The following is a 27,916-nucleotide window of genomic DNA, read 5'->3' as shown; positions in this document are numbered from 1 at the left end:
AGCCAAAATCGTCTTTAGAAGATTGTTTTTTTTCTCCCCTCACTGCTCTGTCAACCCATCTGACTGTGGGGACCCCCATCCATCTTCCTCAAAGAACCAGGCTTCTGCCTTCACAAGTGGTTTTTAACTTAGCACAGTAGATAATTTTCTCCTGGACATTATCTTAATCCTTAATTTGTACTTAATGTTTTTAGTTAATGTCGGTTTGCAAGGCAGAAATAGAAGCACAGATGTAGAGAACAAATGTATGGACACCAAGGGGGGGAAAGTGGGGAGGGAGCGGGGGTGGGATGAACTGGGAGATTGGGATTGACATGTGTACACTAATATGTATAAAATAGATAACTAATAAGAACCTGCTGTATAAAAAATAAATTAAATTTAATTTAAAATAGGGGGCTTCCCTGGTGGTGCAGTGGTTGAGAGTCCGTCTGCTGATGCAGGGGACACGGGTTTGTGCCCCGGTCCGGGAAGATCCCACATGCCGCGGAGCGGCTGGGCCCGTGAGCCATGGCCGCTAAGCCTGCGCGTCCAGAGCCTGTGCTCCACAACAGGAGAGGCCACAACAGTGAGAGGCCCGCGTACCGCAAAAAAAAAAAAAAAAAAAAAAGGAAAATAATTTTTTAGTTAATGCATTTATCAACATTATAAGTAGTATCTAGAGGTTAAATTGTAATATATATGAATATATCTAATTTGACAAATAATCTTTTATTTATAAACTTCACCTACAGCAATCCATACTCATGAAAACATTTCCACAGCAAATCTATCAGGTACATAGTCATTACGAAGTCATGTGGCTAAAGAAAAAGTGTGTGTCTGTGTGTGGAGGAGCATCTAATTTCCTACCCAGTTCTCTACTTAACGTATCTTCCTCTTTTACTTGTTTTTTGGCATGCCTTTAACTAAAAGCTAGGAAATGCTATGAATGGCTGGTACCATGCACTAATGAGTAATTTCATGAGGAAGGATTTATGAAATGTTTAAGTGAATAAGTCATGTGGCTGCAAGTAAACATGTGCAGAAAGGGTTTGCACTGGGTAATAACCAGGTAAGTTCCAGATGTCCTCATCTTTGGAAGGTGGCCAAATGAAGTCAATGGAAGATAAAGTATTCCATGGTAAGAAGGGTTTGATCCCAGTCTGAACACTCAAGACTTGGCTGAGGAAGGTGGGCTGGGCAGTGGAAGAAGTGATTGGAGGAACGTGAGTTCAAAAGCGTGGAGAACACTTTAGTGGTGCTTTTTCTGACAAGACCCCTCTCTCTTGGGGTCTAAGGTGGTTGTAGAGGTTCCTTGCTGGTTAAAGGCAGTGGTTAAGGCTTTGGGGCCAAGGGCATATATCACATGACCTCCTGGGCTCTTCTCATTGCTATGACCACCTCTTTAGGCTTTACTGTGAAGAGGGCATTTAATTAGAAACCACAGACACATCCTACACGCTCTCCATAGCTCTGGAACTTTGTAGTGGGGCAGTCTCTTTCTGCTTATCTTCAGCTTTAGGAGAGTTTGCTGTTGGGTGAGCTAGAGGGTAAAGTTCCTAAGGACAGGAATGCAAACACAACCCTCACTGAATTGCTTTATAAAGAACAGAACACAGGGCTCTGCACCTCACTGATCACATTCACTGAGCCTCCATAAACTCCCTGTGATGTAGGCACCCTTCTTCTCTCCATTTTACAGATGAAAACCAGAGGCCTAGAGGCAATAACTTATCTGAGTCAATAAATGGCAGGGCTGGAGTTCAAACCTGGAAGTCTCCCTCCAGAGACCATACACCTAACTACTGTGAGATTTGTTGAATTAACTTTAAATGCTTTGATAAAAGAGGAAACTGTTGCTGGGGGCAGAGGAAATGCTGTTTCTAGGATTGTCCTTAGAGTTCTAAGTATAGCCAGAAAACCTAGGGTTTCTCCCAGTGGAGGTGCATACTTGAGATAATTTTCTCATTGTTGTGGCCTCTCCCGTTGTAGGGCACAGGTTCCGGATGTGCAGGCTCAGCGGCCGTGGCTCACGGGCCCAGCCGCTCCGCGGCATGTGTGATCTTCCCGGACCGGGGCACGAACCCGTGTCCCTTGCATCGACAGACGGACCCTCAACCACTGCGCCACCAGGGAAGCCCTAGAGATAATTTTATTATCTATTTATTTTTAATTTTTAAAAACATTTTTATTGTGAAATGTACCACACAGAAAAGTAAAACTGCTATGTATTCACCATGTCTATGTAGGTAACACCATAGAACGCTGCCAACCCCCAGAAGAACTTGCATTCACCTTCCTGATAAACACTCCCTAGGAAACCACTCTCCTGGCAGCTACAGGAATCATTTCCTTGCTTTTATTCATAGCTCTGTCAACTACATACTTGAGATAATTTTTATGATCCTTATGAGGATGATTGGAAGTGTGGCTAAAATTTGAAACAATAAGCAGGAAAAGTTAGTAATTTGTTATTGATTCAAATGGTAAATTTGAAAAGTTTCTGATGAAAGCAGCCCTCCTCCTGCAAGCTCAAAAAACAAGCAAATGAAAAACCATAGGGTTTCTGAATTCCTTTTATTTTCTCTTTCCCACAGTGCAACCAACAATATGAATTCTTCTAAAGATTTTGAGGTAATTAATAGACATTTATATGTAACCTTCAGGCACAGAGTACATGCTACTTGCTGGAGACTAAAAAGTAAAGATGAAATAAAGTCCTGGCACCGAGGGACTGCTGTTCTGGTAGGATGAGAATAGGAGACAAGGCCAGCTCTTCATGGGACTGGTGTGGGAGTGCAGAGAACATGATGGAAATGGTACAAAGAGGAATCAGAGAGCATTTCCTGGAGGAGTAAGTCTTGAATGACAATTTAAAGCAGGGATTAATTGTGACTTGGCAGAACCAAACCTAATTTTGTTATTCTGGGACCCAATGGAGATGGGAAAAGGTATACTGAATATTGACCTAACAGAACAAATAATATCAAATTAGGAAGGAAAAAGAGCAGTGGTGCATGAGCCAATGGTTCTTTTAGAGTTACATGTGGAATCTATTAAAAGAAAAATAAATGCTTTTTTTAGGGGATAGTTTTAACATGAGAATTATTTTGGTAGCAAGTGATAACTTAATTCAAAATGGCTTAAATAAATCAGAAAAAAAAGTGGGGAGGGAAAGAGGAATTTATTGATTCACTTAACTGAAGTTTGGCGTATCTAGAGTTAGGAGCTCAGATGACTTGGTCTCTCTCTGCCCCTCACTCTGCTTGTCTTTGTACAGGCTTGCTTAGGCAGACTCTGTCTAGAAGGTGGGACCGTGGCCCCAGAAACCCCATACTAACCCCATGAGCCTCTCAGCAGCCCTGGCTGACTCAGGTTCACTTGTTTGAGTCACAGTCCTATCACTGAGCATTCTGGAGGGATGGGACACTCTGATGGGCCAGATCTTGACCCAGTGAAGGAGGGTGTGGTACAGTCAGACCCACCAAGCTACAGGGACTGAAGTAGGGAAGGTACCTTAAAGGAAAAATACGCTCCTATTATGACAAGGCAGGGCAAAAAGCAACAGATGTTCACAGCAATAGTGCCTTTACTTTCTGGAATGTTCCCCTATGGTATTATATTCTAACACAATATAATAAGTACAGTTGTGTGTGTATGTGTATGTGTGTGTGTGTGTGTGTGTCCTTAAAATAGTTTTAAAGACCCCCGAGCCCTTCACATACGCTCGTTCCCCTGCCTGTAATGTCCCTTCTATGTTGACCTGCCGCTATAAGCTGGTTGATATTCATTCATCCTCTGTGTCACTTTTTCAGGAAAGTTGACCTAGCAAACAGGGTAGTGCCTCTTTTCTTTTTTTGCGGTACACGGGCCTCTCACTGTTGTGGCCTCTCCCGTTGCGGAGCACAGGCTCCGGACGCGCAAGCTCAGCGGCCATGGCTCACAGGCCCAGCCGCTCCGCGGCATGTGGGATCTTCCCGGACCGGGGCACGAACCCGTGTCCCCTGCATCGGCAGGCGGACTCTCAACCACTGCACCACCAGGGAAGCCCAGATAGTGCCTCTTTTAAATGCAGCTCTCAGTGCTTTGTTTTTGTACACTTACTGTAAGTCTTGTTAGTTAATTTTCCACTAACATTTACTTTTTTGTCTCCCTGACCGTTTTCAAACTCCATGAGGACAGGAATGTAACTATGTCATTTATTGTTCATTGCTAGTGCTTAGCACCGTGCCTGGCAAAAGTGGGTACAAAAATATTTGTTGAATGAATAATAACCCAAATTAAACCTTAAAGATCTGAAGTATTTGGCTAAAATTTAGAATAAAATGCATTAAGCTTTCTCCTTTATTATTATTACTATTTTTGTCTAAAGCATATCTGTCTAACAAATGAGCACCCCAAGGTTCTGAGACCCAAAAGACCTGACCTTCTGTTGAGAGTTACAGTAGTTCACTTTTACTTATGGATATTACACATTTTATAACTAATCACACTTTTCTTATTTACTGGATTTCTAGGAAGGCAAAGAGGCAAATTTTCTGAGTTCTTTTAAAGATTTTATCCTCCACTTTGGTAAACTTAACTCAAATACCCTTCAAGCACAAGTGAGGTATATGTAAATAAACAATAAGAAGTGATGGTTTTCACTCCGAAATTAAATTTAAAATTAGAACAGATAATTTGTTCCCCACAATTATCTTTGTTAAACCCACGGTAGATATTTGAGAAAAGCTGAGAGTTAAATTCTTTCATATGATCTCTTCCTACCCTGGAACTTGAGAAATTATAAAGCTATATAGTTCTAATTACCAGAAGCAAAGCTGAGTTCATTTAGGGTGGATTAACCTCTGTTGAGATCACCTCCCCTTTGCTTTCAGAATAGTTGCTACTAGGAGATTTATTTCGCTTAGTTTGGCTCACATCTGCCTCACATCGAAGTCTTGGATGTTGATAAAGCCATGAGGAATCTAAGAAAGGGGTTCTCCAAGAAAGTGTGAATAACAGCACAGCTGGCTGGCCATCTCCTCTTTCCCCTAGAGCCCCCTTATTTAGCCACATTTCCAGAACGCTTATGTGAAATGGAGGTAAAGAAGGTGTGTCTCATGGATGTACATATACCAAAATCTCCCCCACTGTAGGGTGATGTGATGGCAATGCACTTCTTTGGGGTCTCAAACATACACTATCAGCATCAACCATGATTGATTCGAATAATCACTAAATTTCTCTAAATCTGCCTCAGAACTTGAAGGAGTAAGAGCAGGGAAAGTGTGTTCCTTGAAGATTCTGACTAATCACGAAGTCTTTCATGAAAGCATCATATTGAAACAATGTGCTTCTTGCTCTGTGTTTATGGAGAATACTTATACACAAAATTTCCCTAATTCTATTTCTGTACTATTTTAAAATTATAATATTAAATCAAGTCAATCAGTTTTATTGAGATACTTTTTGCCTTGATGATTATTCTGGCTAGCAAACCAGTTTGTTTAGTTTTGTGAAGAATAAAATAGTTCTGTATAGAGTAGATGGACAGTAGTGTTCAGAGTTAGTTAAGGAAGAAAAGAGGTTTTTCTCCCTCCCACACCTCTTTTTAACCCATGGTCTAAAAGTTGAATACATTTAAAAGACTCAAGCAAGACTTGACCTCAAATCATCTTTACAGTGTCTTTAATAAGATAAGTATAAGTGAATGGAAACATGTGGAATTAATTTTCAAGAAAATAGATCCTGATTCTAAATTAAGAGCAGAGTATTTGAAAAAATACATCTTAGATTTCAACAGGTTTAAAATGGCTGGGAGCAAGTACAAGTTGTTTCCTGAACTAGAATCCCTTTCCTACTTTTGATTATACCAAGGATGCCTTCTCTCACCCCCCTTGTCTATTGCCCAAGTTTCAAAGGAAAGAATGGACAATATGATGGGGCAAGACTGTGTCAACATAGTATCTAAGCAATGGGATGAAACTAGTGAGAAATTTGTAAAAGCTTTTCTGGCATTTTAAAGAGATAAAACAAATTAAAGAAGCTGGTGGTGGTGGTTTAGTACTGGGATGGGATTTCTAAGTGCTTGTCTGTTTCTTGGGTTCTGAGTCTGCTGCTTAACTTCTCTTTGTTTCATGGAAGCCAAAGGACTTTTTTAATTTGGATAAATTCCATGGGAAGAGAAGATGATAATTGGCTTTCCCTGTTGTTTGACTTCAGAGAAAATAGTAATAGAAGCTTTACAGATGGGAACCATAACCCAAGAAATTTTAAAACAATAAAAAACCCTTATTAATGGTAGGCTTCTTTATAGAACATAGCAGGCTGTACTCCTCACTACTTTCTAAAATATTATCATTGATTATCCCCATCTGCCACAATTGCTGCTCCTAGCCAATTTACCAAATTGTCTTTATAATTTCTCTTCTTTCCTAGATGTTTTCTTACTTAATGTAAGATGTGAAGAAATGCTACAGTTAGCCGCAAATTCTGATAACAACTTGGGAAATTATTTATTTATTATTTTTTTAACATCTTTATTGGAGTATAATTGCTTTACAATGGTGTATTAGTTTCTGCTGTATAACAAGGTGAATCACCTATACATATACGTAGAGCCCCATATCTCCTCCCTTTTGCATCTCCCTATAACAATCCCTATCTCACCCCTCTAGATGGACACAAAGCACCGAGCTGATCTCCCTGTGTTATGTGGCTGCTTCCCACTAGCTAGCTATTTTACATTCGGTAGTGTATATATCTCACTGCCACTCTCTCATTTCATCCCAGCTTACCCTTCCCCCTCCCCGTGTCCTCAAGTCTATTCTCTACATCTGCATCTTCATTCCTGTCCTGCCCCTAGTTTCTTCATAACCATTTTATTTTTTAGATTCCATATATATATGTGTTAACATACATTATTTGTTTTTCTCTTTCTGATTTACTTCACTCTGTATGACAGTCTCTAGGTCCATCCACGTCACTACAAATAACTCAATTTCATTTCTTTTTATGGCTGAGTAATATTCCATTCTATATGTGTGTCACATCTTCTTTATCCACTCATCTATCGATGGACACTTAGGTTGGTTCCAGGTCCTGGCTATTGTAAATAGTGCTGCAATGAACATTGTGGTACCTGACTCTTTTTGAATTATGGTTTTCTCAGAGTATATGCCCAGTAGTTGGATTGCTAGGGCATATGGTAGTTCTATTTGTAGTTTTTTAAGGAACCTCCATACTGTTCTCCATAGTGGCTGTATCAATTTACATTCCCACCAACAGTGCGAGAGTGTTCCCTTTTCTCCACACCCTCTCCAGCATTTATTGTTTGTAGATTTTTTGATGATGGCCATTCTGACTGGTGTGAGGTGATACCTCACTGTAGTTTTGATTTGCATTGCCCTGATGATTAGTGATGTTGAGCATCCTTTCATACGTTTGTTGGCAATCTGTATATCTTCTTTGGAGAAATGTCTATTTAGGTCTTCTGCTCAGTTTTGGATTGGGTTGTTTATTTGATATTGAGCTGCATGAGCTGCTTGTAAATTTTGGAGATTAATCCTTTGTCAGTTGCTTCATTTGTAAATATTTTTTCCCATTCTGAGGGTTGTCTTTTCGTCTTGTTTATGGTTTCTTTTGCTGTGCAAAAGCTTTGAAGTTTCATTAGGTCCCATTTGTTTATTTTTCTTTTTCTTTCCATTTCTCTAGGAGGTGGATCAAAAAGGATCTTGTTGTGATTTATGTCATAGAGTGTTCTGCCTATGTTTTCCTCTAAGATTTTTATAATGTCTTGTCTTACATTAAGATCTTGAATCCATTTTGAGTTTATTTTTGTGTATGGCATTAGGGAAGGTTCTAATTTCATTCTTTTACATGTAGCTGTCCAGTTTTCCCAGCAGCAATTATTGAAGAGGCTGTCTTTTCTCCATTGTATATTTTTGCCTCCTTTATCAAAGATAAGGTGACCATATGTGTTTGGGTTTATCTCTGGCTTTCTATCCTGTTCCATATATTTCTTTTTTTGTGCCAGTACCATACTGTCTTGATTACTGGAACTTTGTAGTATAGTCTGAAGTCAGGGAGCCTGATTCCTCCAGCTCCGTTTTTCTTTCTCAAGATTGCTTTGGCTATTTGGGGTCTTTTGTGTTTCCATACAAATTGTGAAATTTTTTGTTCTAGTTCTGTGAAAAATCCCATTGGTAGTTTGATAGGGATTGTGTTGAATCTGTAGATTGCTTTGGGTAGTACAGTCATTTTCACAATGTTCATTCTTCCAATCCAAGAACATGGTATCTCTCTCTATCTGTTTTGTATCATCTTTCGCATCTTTCATGAGTGTCTTATAGTTTTCTGCATACAGGGCTTTTGTCTCCTTAGGTAGGTTTATTCCTAGGTATTTTATCCTTTTCGTTGCAGTGGTAAATGGGAGTGTTTCCTTTCCTTCCTCTTTCAGATTTTTCATCATTAGTGTATAGGAATGCAAGAGATTTCTGTGCATTAATTTTGTATCCTGATACGTTACCAAATTCATTGATTAGCTCTAGTAGTTTTCTGGTAGCATATTTAGGCTTCTCTATGTATAGTATCATGTACTATAGTAGTAGTATCATGTCATCTGCAAACAATGACAGTTTTACGTCTTCTTTTCTGATTTAGATTCCTTTTATTTCTTTTTCTTCCCTGATTGCTGTGGCTAAAACTTCCAAAACTATGTTGAATAATAGTGGTGAAAGTGGGCAACCTTGTCTTGTTCCTGATCTTAGTGGAAATGGTTTCAGTTTTTCACCATCGAGAATGATGTGGGCTGTGGGTTTGTAATATATGGTCTTTATTATGTTGAGGTAAGTTCCCTCTATGCTTACTTTCTGGAAGGTTTTTATCATAAATCGGTGTTGAATTTTGTCAAAAGCTTTTTCTACATCTATTGAGATGATCATATGGTTTTTCTCCTTTAATTTGTTAATATGGTTTATCACATTGATTGATTTGCATATATTGAAGAATCCTTGCATTCCTGAAATAAACCCCACTTGATCATAGTGTATGATCCTTTTAATGTGCTGTTGGATTCTGTTTGTTAGTATTTCGTTGAGGATTTTTGCATCTATGTTCATCAGAGATATCGGCCTGTAGTTTTCTTTTTTTGTGACATGTTTGTCTGTATTTAGTATCAGGGTGATGGTGTCCTCGTAGAATGAGTTTGGAAATGTTCCTCCCTCTGCTATATTTTGGAAGAGTTTAAGAAGGATAGCTGTTAGCTCTTCTCTAAATGTTTGATAGAATTCACCTGTGAAGACGTCTAGTCCTGGGCATTTGTTTGTTGGAAGATTTTAAATCACAGTTTGCTTGTGATTGGTCTGTATATATTTTCTATTTCTTCCTGGTTCACTCTCAGAAGGTTGTGCTTTTCTAAGAATTTGTCCATTTTATTGGCATAGAGTTGCTGGTAGTTATCTCTCATGATCCTTTGTATTTCTGCAGTGTCAGTTGTTGCTTCTCCTTTTTCATTTCTAATTCTATTGATTTGAGTCTTCTCCCTTTTTTACTTGATGAGTGTGGCTAATGGTTTATCAATTTTGTTTATCTTCTCAAAGAACCAGCTTTTAGTTTTATTGATCTTTGCTATCGTTTCCTTCATTTCTTTTTCATTTATTTCGGATCTGATCTTTACAATTTCTTTCCTTCTGCTCACTTTGGGTATTTTTTGTTTTTCTTTCTCTAATTGCTTTAGGTGTAAGTTTAGGTTGTTTATTTGAGTTAGGATTGTATTGCTGTAAACCTCACTCTTAGAACTGTTTTTGCTGCATCCCATAGGTTTTGAGTCATCTTGTTTTCATTGTCATTTGTTTCTAGGTATTTTTAAATTTCCTCTTTGATTTCTTCAGTGATCTCTTGGTTATTTAGTAGTGTATTGTTTAGCCTTCATTTGTTTTTAGTTTTTACAGATTTTTTTCCTGTAACTGATATCTAGTCTCATACCGTTGTGGTCAGAAGAGATGCTTGATATGATTTCAATTTTCTTAAATTTACCAAAGCTTGATTTGTGACCCAAGATATGAGCTATCCTAGAGAACATTCCATGAGCACTTGAGAAGAAAGTGTATTCTGTTGTTTTTGGAGGGAATGTCCTATAAATATCAATTAAGTCCATTCTGTTTAATGTATCATTCAAAGCTTGTGTTTCCTTATTTATTTTCATTTTGGATGATCTGTTCATTGGTGAAAATGGGATGTTAAATTTCCCTACTATTATTGTGTTACTGTCAATTTCCCCTTTTATGGCTGTTATCATTTGCCTTATGTATTGCAGTGCTCCTGTGTTGGGTGCATAAATATTTACAATTGTTATATCTTCTTCTTGGATTGATCCCTTGATCATGATGTAATGTCCTTCTTTGTCTCTTGTAATAGTCTTTATTTTAAAGTCCATTTTGTCTCATATGAGAATTGCTACTCCAGCTTTCTTTTGATTTCCATTTGCATGGAGTAACTTTTTCCATCCCCTCACTTTCAGTCTGTATGTGTCCCTAGGTCTGAAGTGGGTCTCTTGTACACAGCATATATACAGGTCTTGTTTTTCTATCCGTTCAGCCAGTCTATGTCTTTTGGTGGGAGCATTTAATCCATTTACATTTAAGGTAATTATCAATATGTATGTTCCTATTATAATTTTCTTAATTGTTTTGGGTTTGTTATTGTAGGTCTTTTCCTTCTCTTGTTTTTCCTGCCTAGAGAAGTTCCTTTTAGCATTTGTTGTAAAGCTGGTTGGGTTGTGCTGAATTCTCTTAGCTTTAGCTTGTCTGTAAAGGTTTTATTTTCTCTGTGGAATCTGAATGAGATCCTTGCTAGGTAGAGTAATCTTGGTTGTAGGTTTTTCCCTTTCATCACTTTAAATATGTCTTGCCACTCCCTTCTGGCTTGCAGTGTTTCTGCTGAAACATCAGCTTTTAACCTTATGGGGATTACCTTGAAAGTTAATTGTTGCTTTTCCCTTGCTGTTTTTAATATTTTTTCTTTGTATTTAATTTTTGATTAACACGTGCCTTGGCATGTGTCTCCTTGTATTTCTCCCGTATGGGACTCTCTGCACTTCCTGGACTTGATTGACTATTTCTTTTCCCATATTAGAGAAGTTTTCCAGTATAATCTCTTCAAATATTTTCTCAGCCCCTTTTTTTTTCTCTTCTACTTCTGGGACCCCTATAATTTGAATGTTGGTGCATTTAATGTTGTCCCAGGAGTCTCTAAGACTCCATTCTTTTTTTTTTTATTCTGGTGTGTGGAAGTTATTTCCACTATTTTATCTTCCAGGTCACTTATCTGTTCTTCTGCCTCAGTTATTCTGCTATTGATTCCTCCTAGAGAATTTTTTATTTCATTTATTGTGCTGTTCATCATTGTTTGTTTGCTCTTTAGTTCTTCTAGGTCCTTGTTAAATGTTTCTTGTATTTTCTTCATTCTATTTCCAAGATTTTGGACCACCTTTACTATCATTACTCTGAATTCTTTTTCAGGTAGACTGCCTATTTCCTCTTCATTTGTTTGGTCTGGTGGGTTTTTACCTTGTTCCTTCATGTGCTGTGTATTTCTCTGTCCTCTCATTTTGCTTAACTTACTGTGTTTGGGGTCTCCTTTTCACAGGCTTCAGGTTCGTAGTTCCTGTTGTTTTTCGTGTCTACTCCCCGTGGGTAAGGTTGGTTCAGTGGGTTGTGTAGGCTTCCTGGTGGAGGGGACTGGTGCCTGTGTTCTGTTGAATGAGGCTGGATCTTGTCTTTCTGGTGGGCAGGACCACATACAGTGGTGTGTTTTGGGGTGTCTGTGAACTTATTGTGATTTTAGGCAGTCTCTCTGCTAATGGGTGGGGTTGTGTTCCTGCCTTGCTAGTTGTTTGGCATATGGTACCCAGCACTGTAGCTTGCTGGTTGTTGAGGGAGCTGGGTCTTAGTGTTGAGATGGGCATCTCTGGGAGAGATTTTGCTGTTTGATATTACATGGGGCAAGGAGGTCTCTGGTGGACCAATGTCCTGAACTTGACTCTACTTCAGAGGGAGAGCCTGACACCCAGCCAGAGCACCAAGACCCTGTCTGCCACATGCCTCAGAAGAAAAGAGAAAGAAAGAAAGAAAGAAAGAAAGAAAGAAAGAAAGAAAAGAAAGAAAAAAAGAAAGAAAAAAGAAAGAAAGAATGGAAAGAAAGAAAGGAAAGAAAAGAAATAGTTATTGAAATAAAAAATTTAAAAATATTATTAAAAATAATAAAATAAAAGAAAGAAAGAAAGAAGAGAACAATCAAACCAAAAAACAAATCCATCAGTGATAACAAGTGCTAAAAACTATACTAAAAACAACAAAAACAGACAGACAAAACCCTAGGACAAATGGTAAGAGCAAAGCTATACAGACAAGATCACACAAAGAAGCATACACATACACACTCACAAAAAGAGAAAAAGGAAAAAAATATATATAAATAAAAATAAAAAGGAAGAGAGCAACCAAATCAATAAACAAATCTACCAATGGTAATAAGCTCTAAATACTAAACTAAGGTAAACATAAAACCAGAAACAAATTAGATGCAGGAAGCAAACCCCAAGTCTACAGTTGCTCCAAAAGTCCACCGCCTCAATTTTGGGATGATTCATTGTCTATTCAGGTATTCCAGAGATGCAAGGTACATCAAGTTGATTATGGAGATTTAATCCACTGGTCCTGAGGCTGCATGGAGAAATTTCCCTTTCTTTTATTTGTTCACATAGCTCCTAGTTTCAGCTTTGGATTTGGCCACGCCTCTGCATGTAGCTCGCCCTCTTGCATCTGTTCTTCACCCAGACAGGACAGGGTTAAAGTAGCAGCTGATTAGGGGGCTCTGGCTCACTCAGTCTGGGGGAAGGGAGAGGTACAGAATGTGGTGCAAGCCTGTGGCAGTAGAGGCTGGCATGATGTTGCAACAGCCTGAGGCACACCATGTGTTCTCCCAGGGAAGTTGACCCTGGATCCCGGGACCCTGGCAGTGGCGGGCTGCACAGGCTCCCAGGAAGGGAGGTGTGGATAGTGACCTGTGCTTGCACACAGACTTCTTGGTGGCTGCAGCAGGAACTTTAGGGTTTCATGTCTGTCTCTGGTGTCTGCGCTGATAGCCGTGGCTCGCGCCCATTAGTGGAGCTCATTTAGGTGCTGTTCTGAATCCCCTCTCCTCGCACACCCCAAAACAATGGTCTCTTGCCTCCTAGGCAGGTCCAGACCTTTTCCCGGACTCCCTCCTGGCTAGCTGTGGTGCACTAGCCCCCTTCAGGCTGTGTTCACGCAGCCAACCCCAGTCCTCTCCCTGGGATCCAACCGAAGCCTGAGCCTTAGCTCCCAGCCCCCGCCCGCCCCGGCGGGTGAGCAGACAAGCCTCTCGGGCTGGTGAGTGCTGGTCAGCACCGATCCTTTATGCAGGAATCTCTCTGCTTTGCCCTCTGCACCCCTGTTGCTGCACTCTCCTCCGTGGCTCCAAAGCTTCCCCCCATCACCCCTTGTCTCCGCCAGTGAAGGGACTTCCTAGTGTGTGGAAACTTTTCCTCCTTCACAACTCTTTCCCACTGGTGTAGGTCCTGTCCCTATTCTTTTGTCTCTGTTTATTCTTTTTTCTTTTGCCCTACCCAGGTACATGGGGCTTTTCTTGCCTTTTGTGAAGTCTGAGGTCTTCTGCCAGCATTCAGTAGGTGTTCTGTAGGAGTTGTTCCACATGTAGATGTATTTTTGATGTATTTGTGGAGAGGAAGGTGATCTCCACATCTCACCCCTCCACCAGCTTGAAGGTCCCCATGAACTTGGGAAATTTAAAACTGAAATTTAAATTAACTATAATGATCAATTGTCAATGACTATAAGCACATTCTTCACTGGAGGATTTTGTATATTCAGCTTGAAAATTTGGGCATCAGGTGAAATTAGGTAGCTGTAGCAGACATACCCTAAGGTGGCCCCCATTGAGGTCACAATGACCTCCTTGTATAACATAATCCTCTCCCACTCAATGCAGAGGGAACTTGTTATTTGCTTGCAACCAGTGACAAAGGTAATTGATGTCACTCCCATAATATGTTTAGTTGGATAAGACTGTGTCTCAGCAACCTGAGTAAGGGAGATTCTCCTGCTGGGCTTGAAGAAGTAAGATGCCATGTTGTCTGAGGGATTTAAGAGGGCCACATGGGGGAGAATGTGAGTGGTCTCTAGGATCTGAGGACACCCTCCTGTCAGCAACTTGTAAGAAGCTGAGGCCTTTAGTCACAGTGCAAGAAAATGAATTATGCCAACAATCTGAGTGAGCTTGAAGGTGGCATCTTCCCAAATTGAGCCTCCAGAGGAGAACACAGCCCAACATTAAATTGGAGCCTTGTGAGATGCTGAGCAGTGGAGCCAGTGACGCTGTGCTTGGAATCCTGCCCACAGCAACTGTGATATAAGTGTCTGTTGTTCAAAGCCACTATGCTGATGGAAATTTGTTATGCAGGATAGAAAACTAATATCGCAGTTGACTTGCTCTAGCTACTCCTTCCCAGGGTAGGCTGTTCTACTCTCTCTCCCTTAATGGTCCCAGATGATCTCACCGCCTCCTTGGAAAGGTGCAAAAAATAGAGAGGTAGCAAAAGAGAAATGAATAACTCAGCAAATTAGCTTGCCACAAATAGAAGTAATACTGTTAGCAGGATTTTCTTGAAAGTGGAACAGACATTTAAAAAGAGAAATTTCTTAAGAAGCTGTGAAATAACTAAGTTATATTGACTTTAGGTAATGAAGTTTGGGATAAATGCTAGAAGTCAGTTGCCTGAGAAATTAAGATTTGGTAAGTTAAAACATTTTTGGAAAATCAATATATACTCTATGTGGGGGAAGTTATAAGCCCAATTAAATATACTAACACCCAGTACCTGATGGTTCTCAGTGATGAGGACTATTTTTCTTTCATAAATCACCTTCTTACTCTTCTAACCACAGAGTATTTATTTCATGGGTATCCATGGGGCAAAGGTGACTGCTGATTACATTTTAAAATCTGTTGAGTTTGACTTTGGTTCCCTTGGAGTCAGCTTTCTGTATTCTACTTTATTTTAATCAACCTTTGAAAGCCTTTTTACATTCTCCTTTCCCTTCCCACCAAACTCAGCTCTGATAATGTTTTCTGGTATCAGTAATCCAGGTCTTTAAGTCAATGTTTATATTTCTCAGGACACTTTGCACTTTAAGCTTTCTCTAATTCATTCATTCAATCATCTGATGCATATTTTATTGAGTAATTTCTACATGTCAATCAATATATTAGATGCTTGAAACACATAATGGTGGCAAAACAGACTTTGTTCTTGTTTTGTTTACCACCTAGTAAGAAATAAGGACATTAATCAAACAATCCCAGGAAATCTAGCCACAAACCAGCCGGGGTTAGTGTATTTTTGAGGTTAGTCTTGTCTGCAACATTGATATTCTAACATCTCTTGGCCAAGAGATACCTACTCTTGCTCCAAAGAGACCTACTTTTGGAAAGATACACATATATTGCAATGACTTCATGATTAGTGGGTACTTAAAAAGAGACTATTTTTCTTTCTAGAACCCTTGCATCTACTTTCTGAGCATTTCAGAAATATTAACAATGAAAACATGCTTTATCTGTTACAGGGAGCAGGTGTTGAGCAGCAGAAAACTGGAGCTAACTTAATAGCTCTATGTAAGAGAGTGAGCAGCAACCCCTTTGCTGTCAACATGAGCCCAGTTCTATTGGAAGGAAATGTTCTTGGGGACAGGCTAGGTTGCTCATTGGCTAATGATGTCTGAAATCTGTTTTGAAAAGAGCAAAGGAATCTGATAACGACCTTGGAGCACAGTGATGATGAGAAGAAGAAGTGAAATGAAAATATTATCTATAGTTATCTACAGAGCCCAAGATGTGTAAGAAAATTATTGAGAGGATGAGGGTCTGATATGTCCCATATTTCTCTTCATATATTTAATCTGCTTTTAACATCTTTCCATTTCCGTTCCCACTCTCTCACAGATGCTTTCATTATATCTCTATGTTTTTGCTCTCTATATGTTTTTGCTCTTTTTTTCCTTTACTTCCCCTTTTAATACGTTTGGGATAGTCTGTTCACAGACTGAAGTTAGTGGGTAATTGAACAACTAACCTACTGAATCCAGGGCTCTTTGGTGTGTAAAAAGTGTGGGAAATTCTGAAGATGCACCATCAGACACTTTTTTGACATGTTTTTAAAAGAATACATAAGAAGTAAAAGCGAAATAATTACCCTACACATAACTCATTCTGTATCCCATACTGTTTATGTTTGAACTATTTATCCAACTTGTATTTCTATGCCACTGGAAAAGAGCACAACATCAATATTTAATACACAGAAACACATTTAATACAGAGGAATTCAAGTTTATTGAATATTTACTGTGTGAAAGGTGATAGGTACCTTTCTCGTAAGTAAAGTCAATTACTATACGTTTCAAAATCTTTTTAGAAGAAATTCTTGGAGGAAAAATATTCTATTTTTTAATTCAAATGACACATATAACTGTGGAAATGTTAGAGGTAGAAAGTGATATTATATTTCAAGGTGCTCCCTTTTAAAGTTCATTGGAATCTTGAATCTGAGAAACACAATAGAATTTTTAAAATCTATAACCTAGATTCAGTCAACCAATATTTATATGCTTTGCAACAAGAAAGTCACAGACACACACTCTGTGGTGGGTAGGGTGAGAAGGCACCATTTGTGCTCCCTTGGAAGTCACAATCCACTAGAGCTGATGGGACTGACGTATGGAAAAGTAAACTGCAAGGCAGAATATGATAAATGCTACAAGAATGGTACAAATTGAGTGCTGGAAGTCCCAACAAAAGAGAACTGCCTTTTACTTTTAGTGTATGAACAGAGGAAGCATCTGAGCCTGGACTTGAATAGTGAATAGGCAGAGATGTGCATGCAGAGAGCCTACCAGCAGTCATGGAGAACGTGAGTGTGGACCTCTTTGGGGAAAAGAGAATATTCCAAGCTTCCATGAGAGGCTGAGGCCAGGTCACTGTAGACCTCCTTGAATGCCAGGGTACAGAGGTTGGGTTTTGTTTGCTACACCATACACATTCAACGCAGGTCATCAGAGGAATGGTAGGGCAAGAACTGTGACTGAGAAATGTGATTGTGGAAGCCACATTGACAACAGGAGCAGGGAAGAAACGTGGAGATAGGAGGCCAGTTAGGAGGCAACTACCAGAGTTGCCAACTCTCAGGGAGAGAGTTGACATGGTGACAGCAATGATGGAGAGAGTGGATGCAATACAAATGAACTTATCTGCAAAACAGAAGCAGACTCACAGCTGCAGAAAACAAATTTAAGTTTACCAAAGCGGGAGAAGAGGGGGGAGGAATAAATTAGGAGTTTGGGATTAATATATACATACTTCTATATATAAAATAGACAACAAACAAGGATTTACTGTATAGCACAGGGAACTATATTCAATCTCTTGTTATAATCTACAATGAAAACCAATCTGAAAAAGAATATATATATGTATATATACATATATATATATAAATGAATTATTTGCTCTACACGTGAAACTAACACAATATTGTAAATCAACTATAGTTAAAAAATAAGAGAGATCTGGGAAAAGAGATCCACAGGACTTGGCACCTGAGGGGACTGAGGAAGAAGACTGAAGGAGTTGAGCGTGGTCAATAAAAGAAGTGTATCTATAGGGTACGTGAATTCAGTTTTGGTTAATAAAATAATTGGATTTTATTTTTTTAGGAAAACATAAATTTTTATTATGATTAAAAAAGAGATAAGATAATATTACATTCCTAATGTTTCACTTACAGAAGGAAGTGCCAAATTAGAATTCCACAATAAGCACTGTGGGTGATGTCATCATATGTTTATTTATGAGACACCTAGAAATCAAGCAGAATGCCATCTTTTTTGGGTCCCCTCCCTGAACCATCTGGCTCCCCATCATCCTTTGGATCTCAGTTCAAAGGGCTCGTCCTCAGAGACTGCCTCATCCAGCTGGATCTGACTCTTCTTGAGGTGTAGCTTCATTCCTGCACCTGTAACTTCTTTTATGGAACTTGTCATGCTTTGTATTATATGTATATATAGTTATATGCTTATTATCTAACTTTCTACTGAATGCTTTAGAGCAAGAACTTTAATTATTCTTTAATTAATTATTTTTAAAAGTATCACCACTATATGCTCAAAACATATCTTATGCTAGCACAGAGTAGAATAAATGAATACTAAGTACGTGTGGTCATACTAACCAAGGAAACATTTGCAGCTTATTGAAAGTTTCATACAACAGGGGGAATCAGGTGGGTATTGCCAGATAACTAGAGAGGGAACATGAAGAAGAGTGTTTCATGTTCATGAGTGTTGACCAAAATATCTTTTTCTGGCATCTGCTCCCGTTCGACCTCACTGCATATAGATTGTTCTTTTATTGAGTCAAATGAAATTCTTCTAGTGAGTGAATGATCTCTCACTCTCTTCCCTTCCCTGCGCTTCAAAGAGAGTAGGGAAACCATGACATTGCTCAGTATCAGTTCTTGCCAAGGTTGGGACAAAGAAGAGTTCTTCACCAGTGGGCAGAAGACTGAGAAGCTATGGAGCTATTGAAAGAGGCTGCAACCCACATACACCCTCAGGATTGTCTGCACACCATATGCATTCAATAATATGTACCCATTAGCAGATGTTGCGGTTCATAAATTAAAACACATGTAAAATATCTTCTCAATCAAGAGGTATCTTAAAAGACTGGCCCAGGCCCTGCATCGTACCACTTAGGGTGAATTTTGACTGTGTGACTTTGGGCAGTTATTTAAAATTCAGCTTTATGAGAAAATGCCAAATTATTCTCCAAAGTGGTTGCACCTGTTTACCTCCCCCCAGCAGTGAATGAGAACACCCCTTGCTCCTCATCTGTTCAGTCTTTTAAAATTTTTGCTAAACCTGTGTGCGCAAAATGGTATCTTACCGTGGCTTTAATTCTAATGAAGTTGTAATATATCTCATTATGTATTTTTATATATTTTGTATATTTATTAGACATCTAGATTTTCTCACCTGTGAAATGCCTGTTTGTGACTTGGGCCTATTTTCAACTGAGTTATTTATTTCTTACTGATTTTTATGCATTTGAAAATATTTTTGGCATGTATATTTCTCTCTTCTGCTCGGTTGTATGTGTTGTGAAAACTTTTCTCAATTTGCTGCTGGTTTTTTTTTTTTTTCCACTCTATTTGTGGTGTCTTTGATGAAAAAAGGTTGTTAATTTTTCCTTGGCCCAATTCATCAAACTTTTCCTCTACATAGTTTGAGTGTTAAGAAATCTTTTCTCTCCCCAGGTCATAAATGTATTCTCCTTTTTTTTTTCCTTCTAAAAATTTGAAACATTTGCCTTCCATATTTAACTTTCAATTATTCTAACAGAATAAGTTTTGTATAGTTACCTTTATCATCACAGTGTTTTGATGCTTATGCAGCAGGCACCCTATAGCTCCCAATTGCCATCGTTTAAGTTGAGGTACATTACAACAGGTCTGCCCAAATATGGTAACTGTACAAGTCAGAACTACCAACTTTTCATCCTGGAATAGACTTGCAAGCTCAGTCCCAAAATGCAACTGTGTGACTTCTTAGAAAGTGTCAACTCAGTTTTTCAAGTATTTTAAAAGTTGCATGATAATTTTGTATTTCAGACTACAGTCTCAAAATTGTGAGTGTTTTCAGTCCCTAGGTAGCTAACTTGATCTTCTCTGAGCTGGAAGAAAATGTTTTGTGACCATGTGGGATAAAGGGACTGACTAGGGGCAATGCCATGAAAAATATCATTTGGAAACGTTAGACATCAGTAAAAGTAGCCAATGTTGCTGATGAACCGTAGTTTCTGTTTAAAAGATTTACTGTTAGGTTGTTCTTAGTGACTTTACAAATTTTAGCAAATCCAACTTCTAGAAGTCTCATTTTATATATTAAAAATCTCTGTGTACATGACGTAAGAAGAAATATATTCATAAAAAATTTCCGAAATTTTATGTCTTTCTTCTCCCCAAAATGCCTAGCTAAGAATTTCTCAGTCCTTTTTCCCTCAAAGATATCAGGACAATTTTTTAGAAATGTCTAGTCTCAATGGAAAACTCTGAAAAATGGCTTTAATTTTTTTCCAATATAATTTTTCTGTAAGGAACAGTTAAATATCTGATTTTTTTCTGTCATTTTCTTAGGGAATAAAAGAAGATCTAAATCATATTGACCAATACTAGTATCCCTTGGATTAAATTGGAATGAAATTATTCAAATCATGTATAAGTGTTGGTCTCTCATGTCATATCTGTGTAAAATTAAATGATAAAATTGCATCACAACAGAAACCTGCCCCTATGAAGATCTAGGACAATCTCATAGAGAATTAATGATTTGATTTCCAGAAGTGGATTTAAGGTAGACTGGATATTAAAGCAGTTTGAGAGAATGCCTTTGTTATTTTCTTGGGCATTTAGAACTATGGTTTGGAGATAGCAATAGAGTCTGGTTGAATCAATAGGGATAGTAAATATTTAAGTATGTCAGAATAAAAAGAGGTAAAGTAGTTAAGCTTAATCCTGGGTAATAACCATCGGGACCACTGGCCTGCTTTTGAACTGAGAACACACCTGCTTCCCTTTGCATTCTTTGCCAGCATGTGTGTATCACTTCAAGCTGGGATTTCAAGGACAGTCAATACAGATTACTGCAGAATCTCATTTATACGACACCCTGGGTGTTCTGAGAAGAACCTGGGAAACCTATGCTATAGTTTATAGACCAACAGGACTTCCATATTAGGCTTTGCCTTGGCTCCGGCCATGACATGAGCCCCTGTTGCATAATCCCTTTTGATGGAGGGGTACCTCTTGCAATGAAAGTCAAATGTATTATTTTGGCTATTCAGTCATCCCAGCTGCCACATATTTTATGTCAAATAGGCAGCTGGTTACAGCTGCCTGGAGATGGTTGCGTCCATTAGAGTCTTTTGGTGAAGGTTGGTGCTTCTCGAAATGTAGATCATGTGTGGTAGGTGTGCCCACAATGACGCTAATGAGACAGCCTGAGCAGCTTTGGGGCTTAGAGAGGACTCCTCTGATGCAGGGGCATTCTGAAGCCTTGGGTTCCAATCCTCACCCCAAATACTGTGTTTTGTGGACTATTCATCCTCCTCTGAACTGTATTTTTCCTTTTCACATTGCTTTTGATCATCCTGCCTCCACCTCTGAATCCTTAAAAATGGATAGAAATGTCGATATAGGGGAAAGACACAGGATGGTCTTTCAGGGTGTCCTTTCTGCTGAAGGAGCAGTATTTTAGGACTACTAAGAGAGTTTGAACTCTTGAAAGATATTGTTACAACTGTTGTTGCAAACTTGTGCAGGAGCTCCAGTAACCATCTGGGACCAGAAGCTGGAAGATGCTTTGTGGATGTCAGAGCAACAGGAGAGAAGGAGCGAGCAAAGCATGTCTGGATGCGCGCGTGCGCGTGCACGCGCATGTGTGTGTGTGCTGTGTTTGTTAGAGAAGTCACATCAAACCTGCATGCTAATTCATTTTTGTGCTTTCTTTCCCTTATGAGGAAACTGCACTTACTGATATCTGGAGTGTTTTGTGGTATAGATATGCAGAGATGCTGATTGGTCATAAAACCTTAGAATAGAACACAGAACTGATCTACAGACTAGTGGAGAAATTTCTTTTACAACCGTTGATGTAAGTGCCACCTTCTGCTGGGAGACCTCCATCACACTGCTTGGGAGACATTCCATTCCATAGGTGGACAACATGAATTATAGTTGGAAATGTAAAGACACGTCCTATTCTTTTATTCACAAATTTACTTTCAAACTTTATTGAGTTCTTCCTTCTCTTGAATATACCTCTGTCTCTTTGTAAACACATTTATTGGTCCCAGTTTTGCCTTTTGTAGGTACATAGCAGGTTCCACACCCCCTTCCACAGAATACATGAAGAAAGAGTGTGTTCTCTTAATAATAAGGAATATTAATTGAAGACCAACTACATGCTAGGCTCCATTCTTTACTTACGTCTATGGCTGCATCCAATCACTGTAATCTTATTAGACAGGTCCTATTAGTGCCCTCAGTAATTGCATCTTAGAATAATTGGGTGACTTGCCCATGACCACACAGCTAGTAAGAGGCTGAGACAGGGTTTGAACTCAGGCAGTTCCAGGAGAGAGCTCAAACTGTAATCACTTCTCTTACTTTACTCTTTTTTTTTTTCTCTCAGTCCAATATCCCCTCCTGCCAGTGATTACCCTATAACAGAGCTTTCATCACTTCTTCTCAGCTCTTCTCTGTCATCTGTGGTCATTGTTGTTTGTCTGGCTTGAAGCCCTTCCCTTCCATGTTGGTCACATTGGTGACACAGTCAGGTTGTGGATGAACGGGGTGAGCAGGACAAAGTCAAGCCTATGCCTCCTCCTGCTGTACACAACATAAAAAAAGCCACGAGGTAGCCTTTTTGGACGCTGCCCTCTCTATCTCCCTCACTGAACATGCCTTTGTCAAATGCTCTGCTGATTCAGAGGTATAGCTTTCTTCTCCCTCTGTAATCAGGGAAAGTAGATTACATTTTAGAACAAGTTCTAGATACTGTTTCCCCTAATCTATCACACATGTTTTAGCATACATGCTTTGAGAGAAAGCCCTTGGGCTTTAAGGAGGGAAACATCCTAGGCATTGTTATGATGTGTTAAACCTAGAAAGGACAACAAACTGCAAACTTTAGAAAACCAATAATTACTCTAAGCAGCTTTAATAACTGGAATAATAATGGTATATTTGAATTCTTTCATGGTTTTTTTTTCTCCATTCCATTTATATTGTGAACTCATAGGCAGTGTACTAGTTACACATATTAAGACCATTTCATCAAAAGTGAAACTAGGAATATTAAGACTATTTCATCAAAAGTGGAACTATGGAAAGCACATCTGATTTGACACATAAGCTGACTATTCTCACATTATGTGTGATATTCATTCTTGGATTAAATCTCTGCTTCTGCTCTACATCACTGTAACTAGATTTCCATTTCAATTCACAGAGTTAAAGGAAGCATTAGTCAATGCTGGTAAAAGTTCAAATGTCGCGGGGACCAGATCAGGATGAAATTATCCAGTGGAACTAAAATATTCTATTTTTACTATGTTCACATTGGACTTTGCATTTTGTAGGAACTCTAGAATTCAGAAATAAAATAATGATGTGGTTGTTGGTCTCACTGATTAGATTCCAGGTGTACCCTAGGCAAGGAAATACACGTTGAATATTATGGCACCTGCTGTATGAAGTTGCAATGCCCTTTTATATCACCTGACTCATTGCATAAGGGAAGGAGAAAGAGAAAGAGAGGTATGGGGAGAGGAGGGCTTTTGGACGGGCCACTCCTCCTCCATCTTACATTGAGGTCCCAATCATGTTTAGAACCAATAAAACTTTAGAACCTCTGGAAGGGAAATAAACACCAACAAATAAAATAATGCGGATACTCTTAGTGTTCTTATCAGCACCTGATGTTTGGACTATTCACGGCTTAGAAAAATTTTTTTCTTCACTGTAATTCTGATAGGCAGGAAAAATTGTTCTAAGGAAGCTTTTTTCCAATGTCTCTGTGGCATTAGTGTTGAAAGATACTTTATACAGAAGCATTCAGAAGGCAATCCTGGTTTAAACAAAATTAAGCAGTTTTCTTTACTTTGGAATTTCTCAAAGCCTTGCTGTGCCAATGTGCACTGAAAATTTGTGGGGGAAGAGGGGGCCGAGGTATAGTCGTCAGCAGTTCCCCAAACTTATTTGACCATAGCATTTTGTTTTCCACAGAATGCCACTCAGATATTAGTATTACATGGAATGCACTTTTTAAAATGATCTACTGAAGACTTGTTGGATAGTTGCAATATTAAAATCAAATTATAGTGAAGTAAGTTCAAATTGGGAGTTGAAAATGGGATTAGGACCCACTCACATTAATAATGACATAAGCTGTCAATCCTTGCTGAATATTTTATAAATAATGTTAAAAACTCTGAGTGTCAACCATAAGTCTAAGGGACTCTCCTGGTGGCTTATAATTTCACTGTGATAGCATCTATTAATAATAACATTTTAAATATCCTTTTGCTTATAAGAAAATATGTTTGGTTGACAGGCCATAAACCTTCCCTCCCTTTCTGGTCCTTCATATATTTCATGTCCTCTGAAAACCTTTTTAGTTTCTATTGAGTTTTTAAAAGTAATGTGTCAGGTTCTAATGTTCCTGCTGGTTTAAGGAAAAATGCTCTCACTAGTAAATTATAATGAATTGTCAGTCTCAACAGGCCTGTGACCTTCACTCGGTGGTGGGGTTGGAGCTAAACTCCACTTCCCCCTCTTCTTGCTGGAGCCACTTTTCTTGTTCTAGCCTGTCCTCTTAATTGATGGGTGGGCTTCCCACAGGACAACTCACCTGCAAAAATAGTTCCTGCTGTGGTGTTTATTATACTAAGTAGGTTTCATGCTGACTGAGAGTTTTTACAAGGGGATGGAGTTGCTGTCAAGATCTTCCATCATCTGAGCAAAGCTGGCCCTCAAATTCTCTCATATTTCAGCGTATTAAATTTAGTGGGGTGGGAGTAGGATGGATGGGAGTGAGATGGGACACAGTGGTGTGAAATTGGCTTAAATGTCTTGCTCCAGGACCTCTGGAAGTCTGACTTTAGTAAAATGTATCAGTAGGACAGCAAAGTAAAAAGACGTGTTAGAAACAGTAAAATGGTGCTCTACTAGCAAAAGGTAATGAAAAATCTCTGTGGTCTACGTGAAGGAATGCTAAGATAAGTAGCTTTAAGCTGATTTTTTTTTTGGTGAGTTGAGTGAATACTCACTGGATATATTCTCTTTATTCTCTAATTATTAGTAAATATTCCTGGCTTATTCAACTAATATGTTCTCCTTATAGAGAATTTGAAAAGAATAAAATACAATAACAAAAAAAGAGGAAAAAATCCTGCCACTCTCTCTTAGGGGCAACTATTTTTAATTCTGTCGTTTTCTTTCCAATGGGTCTTCTATGCATTTTTGTCATAGTTGTGACAATAGAGTGTATACAACTCTGTGCCTTCTGTTTTGCCTAACATTGTATCATAAGCATTTCCCATATTACTAAAAACACTTTTCAAATATACATCATTTCTAATGCTAAACAATGTGCTACAGCAAGCGTGGTTTTTTTTTTTTTTTTCCTTTTTTTTGCGATACACGGGCCTCTCACTGTTGTGGCCTCTCCCGTTGTGGAGCACAGGCTCCAGATGCGCAGGCTCAGCGGCCATGGCTCACGGGCCCAGCCGCTCCGCGGCATGTGGGATCTTCCTGGACCGGGGCATGAACCCGTGTCCCCTGCATCGGCAGGCGGACTCTCAACCACTGCGCCACCAGGGAAGCCCTGAAAGATTTTTTAAAAATATTTGTTTTACTTGTTGAATAAATCTTGTTTCTCTGTCCTTAATTTAAAAAGCAGACGAGCTGAATCTTTTGTATTTTTCTAAGAAAAAGATATATAAATTAATTTTTAAAAATATTTTTTTATGTCAGTGACTCTGGAGAGGTGGGGCAAATCTTCCCTGCTCCTGTTTTAATGGTCCAAAGACTGTTGAACATCAGTCTGGATGCTTAATCGGAAAGAGTCTGGAGCTTAACTGGAAGAGTCATTCCCAGAGAAAGAGAGGAATTGATGTGCATTAAAAGTAATCTAGAGCTTCCCTGGCGGCGCAGTGGTTGAGAGGCCTCTACCTGAGAAGCTGGAAAACACTCAGGAGACACCTACGTGACAGAGAACTGTACTCCGACGACTCAAATCCCACATGGTCACACACCCTGTGACCAAGTGCCAAACACCTCATTGAGAAGGAAGGCCCCTTGCTTTTACTACAGTATAGTTTTGATGATTTGCCACTGACACGGAGATAATTGTTCTAGCTTGAAAACAGTGTTGCTAATGATCTAACCAAGAAGAGTGTATATCCTGGCTTGCTTTGTCTGGGTATGGAGTTCTGAGGGAATAGTGGCTCTGTAGACATGAGAAGCTACTTAATGAGGATATGTTTTGAGTATTCAAGAGTTAGCTCAAGAGAACAAAGAATTAAAATGAAAGGAACAGTGTGTTGCTATAAAATAGCCAGAATGTATGTGTGTGTGTGTATGTATGAGAGAGAGAGAGAGAGATCAAATGAGTAGAGAAGAGAGCTTCAAGTTTTCACCTTGTATACTTTTAAAAATAGTGAAGGTATAAGTGAGTTTTACTTTCTTGTGGTTTTTTTTCCCTCCTGTTTTCCTTTCAGTAGTTTTCAAACAAAATATTTCTCACCTCCCCTAAAAACATCTACAGTGAGTTGTGGATCACCACAGTGGTATTGGGTGAGGGAGTGACCTGGGAGGTCAGTTCATTACAAAGCATTTCTTAAACCTACTGGAACTTAGAACCCATTTTTCTTGTTGTATCACTCAGGATTGCACTTTTTTGGAAACTTTATTCTAAACTAGTAGAGCTCATTTGGTTATTATACCTATCAAGTAATAAATCTTCAAGAAATAAGCTGTTTTAACTGAATGTGGAATTCATAGTGGAGCAATATGGAAGGTCACTTAGAAGTATTTACTAAAGATCTATACAAGTAATTTAACCTACTCACTTAGTTAATACCTGCTTGCTTGGTTCTGTTAAGCCTCATCATTCATAAAATACTTGCTCTCATCTCAACTTTTGCATTGGCCTCATCCAATTCTCCTTATCTCTTCTAACCACTCTTTTGGAAGATTCAAGCTTCTCTATTCAGCTAAAAAATGTGCTCATATATTAATTAGTAGTCTCCCTCATTGTCTCCTTGCTTCTTTTACTTCAAAACATTCAAACTAGTCTATATAATTCATGCAAGAAAAAAAATAGAGAGAGAAAGTGAAAGAGAGGGAGGGAAAGAGAGAGAGAGAGGGAAGGGTCATAGAGAAAGAGCAACCAAATTAAACCAAATAATTTCTTTGGTTATGGTCTCAAAATATAGTAACAGTAGTATCAGAATATAAGAACACCAAACAATGTTTTCTTGTATTTATAAAGTGGGTAAGAGGGCTTGAAAATTATTTAACATCCATTGTATTTTTAAATTCTTCATTAAAATGTGAAATGTGTTGGAATATTAGAAGTGCCTAAGCAGATTACAAAAGATACTATTAAGCCTGCATTGAAATTGCTAGGATAAATCAATTTGTTTAATGAAGAAAATATTTCAGTTAAAGGGGAGGCTTCATTATGAATGCTCATAGCTCTCCACTTTAAACACAGATGTGAATTCTAAGATGTTTTGACAATAAAAAAAAATTAAGACATGTAAAAACTAAGAAAAGTTGTTTATTTATCTGAGATGGGAGAAAGAAAATTCCTCAAGTGGTTTGCATTCTTTCATGCCAATCAGGGTATTCACATTCAAACAGCCTAGGTCTTGGGAGGGAAGGTGAAGAAGAAGAAAAGACAAGACAATAAAATATTTTAAAATTTGAGTGCATCAAGGATAAAAACCTGAGAATATGTTTGCTTCCACCCAGACTGTCACAAATCTGAAAAGCAAGATTGAGGCCCAATTAAGAATATGGCCCAAGATGTAATGTTATCTAATATTTGCAGACGATGTGTAACTTACAGATTTTAGCTGTACAGCTGTGAAGACACCTGCCAGTGCCCTCCCTCCTCAGATTTCTTGCCTCTGCATTATTGAAAGATCCTATCTGATTTCCATGAGGATATTTCTCCCCATAGGTTTAGGATATGGTGACTGCAAATGTTTTATTTGGGTCTCATGT

The sequence above is a fragment of the Mesoplodon bidens genome (genome assembly GCF_964165515.1).
Source record: "Mesoplodon bidens genome assembly, chromosome: 12".
Lineage (NCBI taxonomy): Eukaryota > Metazoa > Chordata > Mammalia > Artiodactyla > Ziphiidae > Mesoplodon > Mesoplodon bidens.
Note: the sequence above shows the minus strand (reverse complement) of the source record.